This window comes from Sarcophilus harrisii, chromosome 3 (genome assembly GCF_902635505.1).
Source record: "Sarcophilus harrisii chromosome 3, mSarHar1.11, whole genome shotgun sequence".
In the NCBI taxonomy this organism is placed as follows: Eukaryota; Metazoa; Chordata; class Mammalia; order Dasyuromorphia; family Dasyuridae; genus Sarcophilus; species Sarcophilus harrisii.
The window spans coordinates 289,178,386-289,190,154 of record NC_045428.1 but is presented as its reverse complement, the minus strand read 5'-3'; the positions used below and the strand labels follow the sequence as shown (position 1 = coordinate 289,190,154).

The following is an 11,769-nucleotide window of genomic DNA, read 5'->3' as shown; positions in this document are numbered from 1 at the left end:
ATGTCCTGGTTCTGCTCATTTCAATTAGCATCAGTTCATATAAGTCTTTCCAGGCCTCTCTGAAATAGTCCTACTGATCATATGACTCACATTTTTCTGTCCAATTTTGATATGCTTAAATTTGACAGCAAACACATTCATGCACAAAAATATATTTTATATTCTTTTTTCTCAGACTATTCAAGACACTAGAATAAGGATAAATTTTAATTTACTTTAGGAATCTTCATTTAATATTTTATTTTTCCCAGTTGCATGTAAAATGATTTTTAAATTTGATCTGAGCAAAATATTTTCTACTCTCTTCCCTCTTCCTCTGTCACAATGAGAAGGCCCATGTGAAGCTATGAAAAACATTTCTCTAAAAGTCATTTTTCAAAAGAAAACAAAGATCTCTCTTGACCCCCAAAAAAACCCTCAGGAAAAATGAAATTTTTAAAAAGTATGCTTTAAACTGTATTCAGACACAATCAGTTCTTTTCTAGGTAGGGATAGTACTTTTCATCATAAATTCTTCAGAGTACCCTTATATCACTGTATTGCTGAGACATAGCAGACTCATTCACAGCTAATTATCCCACAATTGCTTTTACTTTGTTTATAGGGTATTTGACTTTGCATGAGCTCATAGAGGACTTTGCAAGTTTGGTGAATTACACTGGTGCAATAGACTTATCCTGCTGACCTTCTATGGATGGGAAATTTGGATGGAAAATTGTTCCACTCTTTCTTTTTATGGGTTCTGATGCTTAAAAAAAATTTAAATCATATTTGAAGGTATTTACTTGGATGGGTCTGGAGAACAGCCAAGGTGAGTTCTTACTTTTACTCATCCATCTTGGCTCCAGCTCCAGGATTCATTATTTGATAAAAATTTCTCAGAAATTTGAACAGCAACATGGGAAAATTAGATGTATAACAACACCTTATATCTAACATACCCCCCCTACACACACACACACACACACACACACACACACACACATGCTCCAAAGAGGCATGTGTTCTAGATATGATGTCATATCATAAACAAATTGGAACATATGGAGAAAAATAAATCTATCAAGTTTAAGATTAAAAAATTAATGACAAATAAGTGATAGAAACTATCACAGAAGATAAAATGGATTACTTTTTAAAATTTTTAATTGGAAAAACAAATTCAGTAAATCTTAGGTTAAAATGGAAACAAATAACTGAAAATATTTGCATCAAATTGTTCTGAAGGTCTCATTTCCAAGATATATAAGAAAATTATTCAAACTTAGAAAAAGAACTATTCCCCAATTTATAAATATTCTAAAGATATAAACAAATAATTATCAAGGGAACAAAACTCAGGCCATCTTTAGCCATGTGGGGAAAAACATTTGTACTATATAGAGACATGCAAATGAAAGCAATTCTGACATTTCAACTTACACCCATCCAAGTGGTAAAAATAACAAAACAAGGAAAGATAAACAAATTCTACTAAATTTTTATTTGATATCCCTTATGAGTCTCATTTTGTTTTATCTGCATCATTCACTATTTATTCCAAGAAAATTATACCTTTCATTGACCATTTCTGTATCTGTGGATATATGTATATTTATCTTCTCTCTGGGGAAAATATAGTTTCATATTTTATTTTTGTTTTACCCTTTTCCTTTCTTTAAAGATAATTTGTCTTTATATAAAGCTTACAGCAATGCCCTCCATAGAAGCAAAGTCTTAAGTGATAGGTCTATTCTATGTACTCATCATGTTCTAATAAGGGTTTTTGCTACATATATACTAGAATGTAGGGGATATCTAGGATCCTGCATTTGGTTAGTGAGATTGGACTATATAAAGCTTTCTATGATCCACTAGGTAAATAACTGTCTCATGTATGCCATTAATAACTTTCTCCTTTACCCTTATTTTCTAACACGTTCTAGCACATAAAAGGATGCTAGAAGCCAATATTGATTGGCAGAAAGGAATTCTCCTGGTATTATGATATGAGTATATAAATATTTCATTCCACTATCCAATTGTAATCTCCTTGAAGCCAGTGACAATGTCTTTATTCTGTTTTCATTCTCTGGCCCTGGAAAAAAGTAGCATGTACATAAGAGAGAGTGCTTTACAAAATGCTCTCAATTTTTGTTCTGAATCCCTATTTCCCAAGGAAGGAAACAGTCTTGGAAATGTTAAGTAAATTGTCTAAGTCACATTTTGGATGTGATAGAGCTATAATCGAACACAGTTCATTTGAAAAGTCCACAGTTCATCTACTATGCCTTAGCACTTAAGATAGTAGTTTCAGGAGAAAGATGAATAACAGTTTTCAAAGCTTATTAAAATAACAATATAAAGGGTTCTAGCTGCTTCTTCCAGATATTTGATAGATCCCTACACACACACACACACACACACACACACACACACGACCCCCAAAGCAGGCCTATTTACCTCTGTTTCCTATCTCTTTCAATTTTGCACAAAATTGAAATTTTGCACAAAACACACATCCTATGCTCGATGACCTTGACAGACTGGCTTCCTTGTTACACCTGGCAATAGACAATTCATCTCCTACATCCATGATTCCTGTTTCCCATTCACTGAACTTCCTAGTCTGATCTTTGCCTCATGAAATCCCTAATGTTCTTTAAAGATAAGCTGAAGTGATATTTGAGGTTTTTTTTTATTCCTCCCTAGGTGCTAATGCCCTTCTATATCACTCTGGATTTATTTTGTATATTCTTATGGAGAGTATCCCCAAAATTAGTATAATTAAGTGTGTAACACCTTAGGGTGTTACCTACTTGCCCTGTAAATACACACATTCTATCTCCTGTAAGAATGTAGAGTCCTTGAGATAAGAATTGCTTTATTTTTGTCTTTGTATTTCCAGTACCTAATATATCTGACAAATATAGGTACTTAATAAATTATTTTTTATTGATTATTAGTAGTTTCCCAAGAATGCCCTTTACCAAATGTTGGAACAAAATAATTGAACCACAAAGAACTCAACATGAATTGTACAGCATTTTTTTCCTTTACAAATCAACATTCCTAATAATATGTCCTTGACTTTCCTGAGATTACCATTCCTATGCATACTCTAGAATATCTGCATATGTGATGATCCTTAGGCACTTTCATAAGAACATTCAAGAGAATTTAGAAAGGTAAGATAAAAGTACTAGAAGTAAAGATAAAAAGATGTTCAGCAGACAGATTTTTAAGAGGTTAGCAATTTCCTGGAAACCTTTCCTTGGAAATCTACCTGGAGGGAAACTTTTTAGAGATAAGAAGACCTAGATGGTGCCTTAGGCATCCTAGGAGCTTTTGAAATGGTAACAGACAATATAAGGTTTTCTAAAAATTTTAAGCTTTATTCTTGTAGCCTGAAAAACTCATAGGTTTATAAAGTGTGGTATTAATATGTCATTTTAAAACTGTATTCTGAATGCTGATTCTAACAAATAGAGCCTGTCAATGGACCATTTATAGCAGAGAGAGACAAAGAAAGAACAAAAGACACAGAAGGGCAATGGCTTAAGAAAGAAGAGAGAGACAGAAAGAATAAGAAGTGGGGAGAAATAGAAAAAAGAGGAAGAAAGACAGGTTGGGAGAGAAATGAAAATATTGGGCACAAAGGTATAATTTAATTAGTATAGGAAGATCTTGGTGTAGAAACTCAGGAGCTGTATTACGGTTGGAGTAGAAGACTTAAAAAGAATGTGAGCCCTATTTCAGACACTAATGAGCTATGAGTCTAAGCAAATAGCTTCATCTCTGTTTCCCAAAAACTGGTTTCTCATCTATCTGTAAAACAGGAATGAGAATAATTTTTATTTCACAAAAAAGATGTGCAAATCAAATAAGACAAAATGAATAAGACAATTTGGAAAACTGATATATAACATGATAAATGATGGTCACCCCTTACAAGAGTTTCCAGTTGTGTTAGTAAACAAGAATATATTAAGTATATTTTACATACCAGCTACTATTCTTGGCACTGCAAATATATAGACAAAATTCAAACAGTCCTTGCCCCTTAAATATGGGGACATATGAATATACATATATAGCTGTAACTATAATAGCTATAACTATATGTATATATGTGTATATTTATATGTATGTGTATACAATGTATATGTATGCTTACATACAGGTGTGTGTGCATGGATAGTGAGGTTTGCCTTCTACTGGTAGTATGGGACTGTCATATGACAGAATAGATATGCACAACCTCTTCTCACTCTTCTTCAAGAAAGGCTTATATTCCCATGTAAATGGAAAGCAGAAAGTTGGATCCATAGGCCACTCTTAAGAGAAAGAGAGTATTAAGCTATAATTATATCTATGTGCTCCCTTAATTATTCCTAGTTTAGGGAATATGACTTTCTGATTCAAGCTAATTTCTTATCTTTTTTTTTTTATTGTGAAAGCAGGACCCCAGATCATATATGCAAGTCTTGATGCCTTTCCTCTTAAATACTAATTCAACAATAAACACTCATAGCAATTATCAAAAAAAAAAAATTATCCAACTCAAAAAAGAAAAATAGAAATCAGATGAGTTATACATATGAGAGTATATACCAGACCATCTAGGCAGGGGTTCTCAAACTTTTTAAATAGGGAGCCAGTTCTTTGTCCCTCAGACTGCTGGAGGGCTGAATTATAGTAAAAATGAAAATGAGGGGGATAAACGTCCTCAGCTGCCGCATCTGGCCTGCGGGCCATAGTTTGAGGACCCCTGAGAGGGAGCTTTCCTATTGGTAATAAGGTAACTCAACTCATTCAGGAGAGAGAATCCTAAATCTCATCCAAGGAGAAGTTCCCCCAAACTTTTAATGTAATAAGATGGGGAAAGATATGATAGAGAGTACTAGCTCCTTCTGAGAGTCTTTTCTTCAAAACCCTGAAGTGTGATGGGCATTTTTCATCTTTTCTCTTGAAGGTGAAAACCAGAAGTACCTAAAGCAACTACAGAACCCAGAGCTTCCCTTGAGCTCTAAGGCAGATCCAAAGGAAATCATAGAGATTAAAGAGATTGGAACTATTCCATTCTTACCAATTCTGAATTGCTCAGTGACACTTTGGTCTCCATCAATAAGGAAAAAGTTCCATAACAATGGTCTTTAATATTGGAGATATAGATATATATGTATGAATGAATATATATTTATTTCCACATACATGCATGTAGATATATGTAGATATGTGCATATGTATATATAATACACCTATATATTGTGTATATTAATATATATATATGTGTATGTATATATATATATATATATATATATATATATATACATGCACACAGTAACTTGGAAAAAGAAGATTCCTAGGAGGAGTAGAGGTGTCAAAATATGTATCATGCTGTATTTGAGTTAAGCTTTAAAAGAAGTAAGAAATTCTAAGAGACAGAAGTGAAAATAGAGGACATTCCATAAAAACAAAATAGTTTGTAAAAAAAAAAAAAAAAAAAAAAAAAAAAAAAAAAAAAAAAAAAAAAAAACTATGGAGACTGAAAAGTGTTATCTATCAGTAAGGAACAGCAAGAAATCTAGGAGGTTTTCCATAATCATATAGCTTGAATATATTAGAGAAAGGTTTTGATTTAGGTCACTCTGTATACAGCTTGCTATCCAATCCATCATAATACCTTTCTCACTTTGAAAATACCAGTTTCTTGCCACTACAAAGAGGGCTGCCACAAACATTCTCGCACATACAGGTTCCTTTCCCTTCTTTATGGAGATCATGATTTCTTAAAGACTATGTCAGTGGAACAAGCCCTAAAAGATTCTATCAAGCCTAGGGGAAAAAATGAATATGTTGCAGAGAAGAGCCAGTGCTGATTGTACAAGGGTTACTCTAGTCAGAAGTTCATCATTTTCAGGCAAGTAATTATTTGTTATGGTGGTAATGAAGCAAATATATACTTATATAATATATACACAAATGTTTATACATTTTCCATAGTTCTAGGTGGTGAAGAAATGTGCAGTGATGCTAACAAGCATATACTTCTTAAAGAAGTGTTTAGACTCAGGGTATCATCTTTGTACCATCACATATGTGTTTCTATAAAACTAGAGGCAACTGAAGTGAATCAAAACTGACATCCAACTGATGTATAGTTGGAGTATAGACTGTCTATTTAGAGCTGGAAGAAAACTTTCAGGTAATTAAATCATATTCCCTCATTCTACAGTTAAGAAAACTTCCATTCAGACATAGTAAATAACATGTTTTGGCTACTTAGGAGCCCAGAAGATAAATTGAGGTTGAATGAATACATTTTATTATGCATAAAAATGAGAGTTGAAAAAAGGAGTATGGATAAAATCATCCACAAATAAAGAATCTAGGGCAAGAAGCACTGTCATATATTCAGTGTGCAAAATAAAAGACCAGATGTTATCCGAAGCCTGAGAAAAAGAAGTCTGAAAGAGAAAGAACCAGGTGAAGACTCAAGACAGGATGTCTAATAGGAAGGTGATTTAGAATAATGTCAACTGCTGAACAAGATCTGGAATAAATCTTTCTCAAACTCAGAGAAAGCACTTTCAATCAAGTGTTGAATACATAAACCAGGGTTTAAGAGGTTTGCCTTTTATAAGTGAAGAGAACCAAATGACACCACTATGTTGTGGTAAAGATATAATGTGTCCAGATGTTCCAGATCAGATCAATATGAGCTCAGAAGATTCTTCCATAGGTCTGGCACAAAATATGAATTTGAACATTTGGAATGGAGATGTTTCTCAAATTGTACATCTCACATTTCTTTTGAACTACTAAAATTCTTTTGAACTACTAAAAAGTACCTTCTTGAATGTGAACCCACCATGGCTGGATACCTGTGACAGTATCTCCCCTATCTCACAATTGATTCCAAAGTGCTTCAGAGAAACTTTCAGAATGTTGTTGGGCTGTTTCTTCTGACTTCTGCATTAGTTCTTCATAGAATTGTCTGGCCCAGATGAGCTAATGTGGTACTGTAGACCAAGTCTCTGAATGCTGCCCAGTCCTTTTCTGCTTTGCTGTTGTTATCTGTGGATTGAGTCAGTTTTCTCTTCAGGTCAGCAGTGAAGTTTTCACTCAAGAAGTGATGAAATCAATTGCTCTTCAGACTTCTAAGAGCCATCTTACCCTAGGGATTTTTCTTTTGCTGTATACATATGTTTAGCTTAAAGAGGATGAGTCTATGTTTGGTCCAGCACTCTATTGCTTTTGTCACATTGCTTGTCTCTTCTCCTTGAAATGACATAGTCTGTTAAATGCCAGTATTTGTTGTGACAGTGCATCCTTGACTTTTTCCCCATTAGATAAGCAAAAGACAATTTGGGGATTAAAACATCATAAATGCAAAAGTCTTCAGTAACTGTTGCTGTTTCTGATTCTGTTCCTCCCAAGAATTTCTTGCAAATCTAATAATGTCTATGACCGCTCTCATATTAAAGTCACCTGAAATTACAATCTTTTTATCTTTCAGTACACTGAGGTTGAGGGTCTCCAAAATGTCATAAATTTCTTTCTTTGACCTCATCATCATCATCAAAATTTTCACTGATAGTTATAAATCATGTTCTGACAAGTGGTGATTATATTATCATTAGTTTTGTCATTCACTCCTTTTGGGAAAATAACTCACTAGCTACATTACATCTAATTGCTTAACCTAATGGCATATGGCAGCTTAAACCATTAGGGGAAAATGTGTATTCAGCCATAATTTTAGTATGCTGGCCTCTCACCACAAGAGCTATTATGCTCCCAATTCTGCTAGATTTCATGTTATCTATGATACATTCCATGTATTAATGATGGTAAGTAGAATCATTTTCACAAAATTCTTTGAATTTTTTTGTGTATATTTCAACCATAAGATGGGATACTGTCCTACACTGGTAGGCAGGTAAAGGCAAGGAAAGTAGACAGTTTTAAAGCAGCCTTTCTAGATCCTTCATCACACCTGGAAATGAAAAGTTAGTCCTTTATAAAACTGTCCAGGGGTTCTTGCTGCTTTCATTCTGAGATAAGATGACCCAACTGTTCTAGGCTGCCTATGTACAGGAATGTGACTATAGTTTTCAATGTAGCTAGATCTGCTGCTTCATTAATGACTTATTACTACAGGAATTTGAGGCATGTAAAATTGCAAGATTATAAAATAATTAAATAGTAGTAGATGATTGGTGATATCTTGACTTGTAAGTCAATTGGGTATAAGTGAGAGTTGTAAGACTCAGTCTCTCTTTCAGAGTCACCAAAGTCCTGGGCAAGAGAAAAGTCTGGTGATGGTTTAGTTTGCAGTGGATGACCTGGGCTTCTTCAACTTCTGATTAAGCTCTGAACAATTCCCAGTGTTTCCTTGCTTCCTTCATGGCTGTTGTAACAAATTGTTCTCTTCTGTCTTTTCTTTCAAGAGAGGTCTTTACATACTTGGGATAGACTCTTCCCAACTCCCTAATGTATTTGGGGTCTTTCAGTTATCCTCAATCTGGTTTAGACTGCCTGCCAAGATAGTTTTACAAGATCACGTATACTTTGCAAGCTATAGCTTCTTGACGCTGCTGGTGAGAATCAGGTAACAGATGGACCCCAAAGGTGGATAAGCACTACTGAACAGGACTTGGCAAGACCTCACACCAGAGGTGACAGTCCTCTATGAATACTCTATAGACCTCACCCTATGATTATCAATATTATTGAGGCACAAATTAGAAATATATCAAAGGTAAAGAACAAGCCCTTATTAAGTGCTTACTCTGTTTCTGGCACTATCCTAAATGGTTATTACAAATATTACTTCATTTAACCCGCAAAACAACCCTACAATTTGACAATTGTTATTTATTCTTATTTTACACTTGAGAAAATTGAGAGATACCTTTTCAGAAATACAGGCCTAAGAAGTATCTGACCTAAGAAGGATCTTCCCAACTCCTGCCCCAGTGTTCTATTTACTATCTTATGTGTTTAAAACATTGTTCTGAGAACAGCATGCCAAAGAAATATATGACCCAAGAAAAACTAAAAATCCCTAATTTAAGCTTTCAAAATAAGTAATAATGATAGTAATCCTCTATCTAGCTAAATAGGTAGTGCATGAAGATAAAAACTGCATTTCTAGTCAGAAGGACTGGGTTTGAGTCTTACCTGTGATACATATTATTTATGGGATTCTAGACAAATCAAGATATGAAATTTTGTTTGCTCTTCTCAATGACTATGGAAGATGATGATATAACAGTGCTAAGTGTATAATTTCTAATTTGATATTCTCTACAGTTAATTAATTAAACTTTAAACTACTAATGTTTCTTGTTTTCTAATTTTCTAGAAATACCTGTAATTATTCTTTTTTGTCTTATAACTCATTACATGATTTGTTTATATTTGTTTATTTGGAAATTTGGTGGGTACCAGAAGAAGAGCTTAGCTTTCTAACTTATTAGTAATATAACCTGGAAAAAAATGTTTCTTAATCTGTATCAGTGCATCATTAAGAGTTCCTATTTCCATTAAAGCAAGACTTGTCCTGAGGAACATTCTGATGTAGGTAAAATTTTCCCTTTAAATTCTTTAGGTCTTCATTCATACATTTCTAGCATAATAGCCTTCAGATTTTTTGTGTGCTCATGTTGCACTGGTGTCTTAGTATAAATCTTTTGATAAAATCAGAATCACTAAGTGTCAAAACTGGAAAGGATCATCTGATCTAACCTTTTATATATATACAGATGATAAAACTGACCAAGCTCTGATCATTTCCCAATATTTCCTTTAGATACCTTCATGGATGTTGAAACAAATTGTAATCATCTGCTTAGTCTGCCAAAGGATAAATGTCTTGAGGTAGCCATCTCCCTAACTCACTGATGGATTTGAGTTCTTTTAAATATCCTCAATCTAGTTTAGCCTTAACTTTCTTTTTTTTTTTAAATAAAAAGCTTTAATAAAAATGTTGAAACTAAAATAAGAAAAAAAAAAAAGAAAAGAAAGCAGTGACCGTGTTCTCCCAAGTCTTCACTTCTCCAGCTAAAACATTCATTAACACCTTTAACCAATTCTCATATAGCATTGTTTCCAATTTCTTTATCACCCTGACTTTCCCCTTTTCAATGATCTTCCTCTTGCTCATATCTTTTCTAAAGGAGGTAAAAGGTATTATTATAAGAAGTGCTATTAATTATTGCCAAAAGTAGATAGCCTTAACTTTCATAAGAAAACCCAAATATGATGGCAACTCCCATGCACTGACTCATAGCCTGGAGGCAGGCTGAGAATGTCAATATGAATAAGAACCAGATAAAAGGGAAGCAAATAAGCAATATGTGAAATGTCAGAAATGTTTAGAATTGGGACATTGGATAGGTGAATGCATAGGAAAAAGAAAATATTTGCATAGACTTTCAAGAACAGAAATTAAGAAATCTTTAAAAGAAAAAGAAAACAGATTATTATTACACAAAGCATTGGGGAAATGAATACAGAAAAAAAGACCAAGAAAAAAAAAGTCTAAAAGTATTAACAGTTCCAGCAGCATCAATTTCTTCCTCTGATGATAGTGATACTGAGGAAAACTCTTGTACTTCATTATCATCACCCTCTTCATATAGTTCTTTCTCTTCCTCTGATTTAAAGTCAGATTCTAGCTCTTCCTACAGTATCAGCTCTAGCACAGATAGCAGCTCTGATGATGAGCCATCAAAGAAAAAAAGAAATAAAATTTCTGTAAGCATTTCTGATCATTTAGGACTAATAAATTGAAATATGCTAATGTATTTTTCAAAAGAGGAGTTGGAATATATTGTAGTCAAATGGAATAACTGATCAAAATTTCTACAATTCAAAAGCCTTCTAAATATCTCCACATTGTAAGGGCATAAAGATTTTTAATAACAAAGTATGTCTGTAAAATTATTTTTATTTTAAGGAGAATTTTGTTTCTTTTTTTAATCTTAAAAAGATTTTTTTAATTAATCAAAGCTGAAACCCAGTATATCAGGTTTTTATGTAATGAAAGATAAACTTCTTCTTTTTGTGAAACAAATGCCATATCCTGTTTATATGTTGATATTGTATATGCCAGCACTGGTTTCACTCGTTTTCAGAGTAATCCTGTAAAATAACTGAGAATAATGAATTTCTAATGCTTTTGGCTAAATATGACTTTATTAATCAGTTTGACTACAGTGTTACTATTATGGAGGTGTCAGCTCATTATTAACAATGAATTAAATTTCTATTTTTATCCTTACAAATTTGTTTCTGATATGTTTTTTTAAACCTAATGTCAGAAATGAAATGTAATAAGATCTATACTTATCTATTAGATACATTTATTTATGGGAAATAATTTTCAAGTTCCTGGGGTTTCTTTCTGTTTTATTCTGGTTCCCTAAATACTCAGAACCATACTATTTTGGAGATAGAATGTCTGATAAGAAAACAATCATCTTGAATAAAGGAAGGAAAAAAACTGAAATTATTTAATCGAAATCTTGATATCTTTTGATAAAAAATAACATGATAATAGAAGCAATTGGCTTCATGAAAGATTGAATCAAATGTTTTATTTGGGCACTTAAACTAATACACACACAAACATATATACTTAGATCTATAGATACATATTATATAATCTGAATTTATTCACTGGTTAAATGTATGTGTCTGTGTGTGTATGAAATTTGAAATAAGAAATTTAAAATAACAAAGTTACCATTCCAGAAGAATTACAAATAAGGGAAGCTG

The 11,769-nt window shown here is 33.0% G+C and overlaps 1 pseudogene; it reads left to right on the top strand.

The window, feature by feature from the left end:
• The first annotated feature begins 789 nt into the window (after nucleotides 1-789).
• LOC105749820 lies at nucleotides 790-10,782 on the top strand (annotated as a pseudogene).
• Nucleotides 10,783-11,769: the final 987 nt, after the last annotated feature.